Consider the following 6,000-nt stretch of genomic DNA (forward strand, 5'->3'; position numbering starts at 1 on the left):
AAAAGTTGGGATCTTTGGGTTTGTCAAACACTAGATTGCTATAGTTATTGACTATTTTGTCCTGTGAACATAATCTATTCCATTGATCAACTAATCTATTTCTTAGCCAATACCAAATGGTTTTGGTGACCCCTGCTTTATAATATAGTTTTAGCTCCGGTACAGCTAGGCCACCTTCATCCAATGACCCCTTTTTTTTAAAAAAAAAGCATCACTAATTGCTAAATTCTCTTCTCCCTTCACTAAAGCTCTTCCACCACAATTAAAAATTGAAAGAAAAAAAAAGAAAAACAATTTTAACAAATTAGAATCAATTCACATACTAACTATGCCCCCAAATTTTAAATGTATGTCTCTTGTGTCTGTCAGGATACTTCTCATCTTAGGTACTCTGGAGACATGAGAGAAAAGAAACAAGTATATATTAAGTGCCAACTATGTGTGTGCTACATATGTGCACATTTCAAATATTGATCCTCACAAACCATCCTTGGAGGAAGGTGGAATTGTTGTCCCTATTCTACACTTGAAGAAAATCAGACAGACAGAGAATCCCGGGGTCCCACAGCTGGTCTCTGAAGCCTAATTTAAACTCAGTTCTCCCTAACTCAAAGCCTACCATTCTGTCCATTGTACCACCACTTCCTGGCCAATTCCTGCTTTGATCAAAGTTCTTAAGTCTTTGAAAGTTGTTTTTTCTTTATCATATTATTATTACATAACGTTCTCCTAGTTTGTATCAGTCACATAACACTATTTGTTCAGCCATTATGGGCACTCCCAAAGATTCAATTTCTTTCTTTTTTCTTTTTCCTTTTCAAGATCAGGAAGTTTGTTTTGCTTGTGACTATTCTTTCCTTCTTAATTAATTCCTATCTCTTATTTCCCTGTTGAGTTTGATGTTATATCTATAACAGTGTGGGTGTATGTGTGTGTGTGTGTGAGAGAGAGAGAGAGAGAGAGAGAAACAAATAGAGAGAGAAAGAGATACAGAGGAGAGAGACAGAGAATAAGAGAGAGACAGAAAGAGGGAGAGAAAGAGATAGAAGGAGGGACAGAGAAATAGAAAGAGACAGAGTAGGGAGAGGAAGTAAAATGACAGAGAAAGACACTAAGACAGTATGTGATACACATTGTTAAGAGGATATCATCTACATACTACAAAGTGACAGACTTCGCTAGATCTGTAAAAAGAGAATTTTTTATCTTGATGCAATAATCCTTGTCTATGTAAATATGACTTTGGAAGTCTGGTGCAGATCAGGTCAAGTCAAGTCAATAAGCATGTACCAAACATCTACTATGTACCAGGCACCGTGCTAAACACTGGGATACAAAGAAGGATAGAAACAGATCCTTCAGTCCCCCTGGAGAAGGGAGATCTGCTAGCCCAGCAGAATGAGTGCTGGGCCTGAACTCAGGAAAATCTGAGATCAAATCTGCTCTCAGACACTTAACATTTCCTAGTTGTGTGACCCTGGGCAAATCACTTAACCTCAATTGCCTCAGAGAAAAAAAAAAGATTAAAAAAAAGAAAACAGCTACCTACAGAGCTGTTATGACCATCAAATGAGATAATTATTTCTCAAGGAACTCATAATCTGAACAATTATGTTCAAAAAAGATACATTCAGGACAAACTGGAGATAATCACTATTAATGTTGTTGAATTATTTCAATGATATCTTAACTCTTCATGAGTTTGGGGTTTTCTTAGCAAAGATACTGGAGTGGATTGTCATTTTCTTCTCCAGATCATTTTACAGAGGAGTTAACTGAAGCAGACTGTGACTTTTCCAGATCACAGAGTTAAGTAAGCATCTAAGGTCAGATATGAATTCAGGAAGATCAGTCTTCCTGATTCCAAGCCAGTGCTCTATCCATTGTAGCATCTAGCTATTCCAGAAGATGGAATTTTAGGTGAGATTCAAGACAGAGGTGGAGATAAAGAGGACATCAGACAAGAAAGCAAATAGGAAGGAGGTATCTGGGCTGAACAGAGACGGGGGATGAGGTGGAACAGAGAGGGGGATGGGGGATAGAGATAAAATATATAAAACATATTAATGTATAAAAATATTTTACATATGAATATGTAAAATATAAAAGATCTGCAGGAATAGTAGAGTAAATAGAACCTAAATTGGGCCCAGCAGAATGACCAGAAACAACCCCCAAAAGATATACTTAATGAAATTTCATAAATTCAGGACATCAGTAACTTGTTTTCCCCAATTTTACTACTACCAAGTTGGAGTGTTATTTGGTTCCAGGAGGCTTTGGGCTCTAATGTTATTTATAACTAGTTTGATGCTTCCCACTACTTATAAAAGAGATCACTGGGCCGGAAGAGATAATGGGGACATCCCTAGTTTTTACCTTGAGAGAAATAGAGTTTGCAGGGTTTTGATCAGGAAAAACTTCAGGATCTAAATCATCCTTATTACTAGAAGAATTTCTTAGGAATTCAGCTGCTAAAAGTGCTCCTATCCTGTTAAAATAAAACCAGCATTAATTCAGGACAGCTAGCCTCCAGACTGTGGGGGGAATAAGCCACTTCATCTCTCAGCTCTGGGCATTTTCTGTAACTGTCCTACATTCCTGAAATACTCTTTTCCTCTGTAACTACTGACCTTGATGGAATCTTTTAAATCCCAACTAAAACCCCAACTTCTTCAGAAAGTCTTATCTAGAAAAAATAACAAAATCTGGAAGAACAAAAGGTCAAGAATTTCAAGGGAATTAATGGAAAAAAAAAAAAAAAGCAAATGAAGGTGACCTAGATGTGCCAGATCTAAAACTATATTATCATCAAAATGGCATAAGAACTCGATATTTGACAAAAACTGCTGGGAAAATTGGAATCTAGTATGGCAGAAACTAGGCATTGACCCACATTTAACACCATATGCCAAGATAAAGTCAAATTTGGTTCGTGATTTAGACATAAAGAGTGATATTATAAGCAAATTAGAAGAACAAAAGATAGTTTACTTCTCAGCTCTATGGAGAAGGAAAGAATTTGTGGCCAAAGAAGAACTGGAAATCATTATTGAACAAAAAATAGTTAATTTTGAATATATTAAGTTAAAAAGTTTTTATATAAACTGAGTAATGCAGACAAGATTAGAAGGGAAGCAGTAAACTGGGAAAACATTTTTACATTCAAAGATTCTGATATAGACCTCATTTCTAAAATATATAGAAAATTGACTCAAATTAGAAAATTATGAAGTTTCTCCTGGGAATTAAAATTTCACTAGTTTGGGTAAAGAGTTCAGGTCAAAATAGCTAGGATATGGAATAGAAAAGTAAGTTTGGCATGGATTATAGATAACTTAAATTCAGATATGATCTCAGTCAATTACTAGCTCTGCAATCCTGTATAAATTGCTTAACCTTTATTTACTTCTGTTTCCTCAGCTATAAAATGGGCATAATAATAACATCTATTTCCCAGGATTGTGGTGAATATCTAATGAGATATTTGTAAAGTTCTTAGCACAGTGCTTGACATATAGAAGGCACTTAATAAATATTTGTTTTCTTTCCTCTTGATACCCACAGACTTTATTAATATGATTTTAAACTCTTACTCCCTGTTTCACGTGGGATTTCACAAATAAGACTTGTATAAATATTTCATCATTCTCAAATAATTGAGATAAAGTATTTCTGGCCTTATGAATTCTTTTAGGTTAACTTGGTATCTTTTTTTTTTTTTGACCAGTAGATGTTAAATATATTAAAATATAAATTAGATACACAATAAGTATACATGACCAAAACGTTATTTTGCTGTACAAAAAGAATTAGACTCTGAAATATTGTACAATTAGCCTGTGAAGGAAATCAAAAATGCAGGTGGGCATAAATATAGGGATTGGGAATTCAATGTAATGGTTTTTAGTTATCACCCAGAGTTCTTTCTCTGGGCGTAGCTGGTTCAGTTCATTACTGCTTCATTGGAAATGATTCGGTTGATCTCATTGCTGAGGATGGCCAGGTCCATCAGAACTGGCCATCATATAGTATTGTTGTTGAAGTATATAATGATCTCCTGGTCCTGCTCATTTCACTGAGCATCAGTTCGTGTAAGTCTCTCCAGACCTTTCTGAAATCATCCTGTTGGTCATTTCTTACAGAACAGTAATATTCCATAATATTCATATACCACAATTTATTCAGCCATTCTCCAACTGATGGGCATCCACTCAGTTTCCAGTTTCTGGCCACTACAAAGAGACCTGCCACAAACATTCGTGCATATACAGGTCCCTTTCCCTTCTTTATGATCTCTTTGGGATATAAGCCCAGTTAACTTGTGTATCTTTAAAAAAAATAATTTTGGAGCTTGGTTTGTATGCTCTCTTAACCTCAATCACTAAAATGGATTTAATTAATATCTCAGGAATACAATATGTTCTCTTCTCCAACTCTACTACATTTCAAAATTTTATTCAGAGAATAAAAGACTCAATGGCCTCTCACTCACAGCCTTCCAATAATTCTTGTCTGAAATATTTGCATACTCATAAATACATAACTAAAATATGCAAATTGTAATTACTTACATTTATATTTCCAGCACATAGAGATTTTCAAAGTTTTACAAAGTAAATAACATAGTTGGGATTCAATGTCAGAACTTTTGTTCCTGTCACTGTACCATCATGATTTGCCCTTTAGAATGTACATATACAACAGGTTATATAGACAAGAGAATGTGGAGAAACTGAGGAAATGAGAGTGATTGACCCACACATTATAGAAGTATAATTACTGGAGGGGATGCGGGAAAACTGGGACATTGATGCATTGTTGATGGAGTTGTGAACGAATCCAACCATTTTGGAGAGTAGTTTGGAACTATGCTCAAAAAGTTATCAAACTGTGCATAGCCTTTGATCCAGCAGTGTTACTACTGGGATTATATCCCAAAGAGATTATCAAGAAGGGAAAGGGACCTGTATGTGCACGAATGTTTGTGGCAGCCCTTTTTGTAGTGGCTAAAAACTGGAAACTGAATGGATGTCCATCAGTTGGAGAATGGCTGAATAAATTGTGGTATATGAATATTATGGAATATTACTGTTCTGTAAGAAATGACCAACAGGATGATTTCAGAAAGGCCTGGAGAGACTTACACGAACTGATGCTGAGTGAAATGAGCAGGACCAGGAGATCATTATATACTTCAACAACAATACTAGATGATGACCAGTTCTGATGGATCAGGCCATCCTCAGCAACGAGATCAACCAAATCATTTCTAATGGAGCAGTAATGAACTGAACTAGCTATGCCCAGAAAAAGAACTCTGGGAGATGACTAAAAACCATTACATTGAATTCCCAATCCCTATATTTATGCACACCTGCATTTTTGATTTCCTTCACAAGCTAATTGTACAATATTTCAGAGTCTGATTCTTTTTGTACAGCAAAATAATGTTTTGGTCATGTATACTTATTGTGTATCTAAGTTATATTTTAATATATTTAACATCTACTGGTCATCCTGCCATTTAGGGGAGGGGGGGGGGGGGGTAAGAGGTGAAAAATTGGAACAAGAGGTTTGGCAATTGTTAATGCTGTAAAATTACCCATGCATATATCCTGTAAATAAAAGGCTATTAAATAAAAAAAAAAAAAACACTAAAAAAAAAAAAAGAAGTATAATTACTGTGTCTATTCTTTACATTTACATTTTAGCCATTGTATATATATTTTCTTGGCTCTTTATTCTACTCTCTTATTCAAGCCACTCTCCAATTAATAAATGGTCAAGTCATATGAATAGCAATTTTCAGATGAAGAAAAAAACATTTCTAGTCATATGAAAAGGTGCTCTAAATCATTTTTGATCAATGAAATGCAAATTAAGACAATTCTGAGGTACCACTACCCACCTCTCAGATTGGCTAAGATAACAGGAAAACACAATGAAGAATGTTGGAGGGGATGTGAGAAAACCGGGACACTAATATGTTGTTGGTGG

This window comes from Sarcophilus harrisii, chromosome 5 (genome assembly GCF_902635505.1).
Source record: "Sarcophilus harrisii chromosome 5, mSarHar1.11, whole genome shotgun sequence".
Lineage (NCBI taxonomy): Eukaryota > Metazoa > Chordata > Mammalia > Dasyuromorphia > Dasyuridae > Sarcophilus > Sarcophilus harrisii.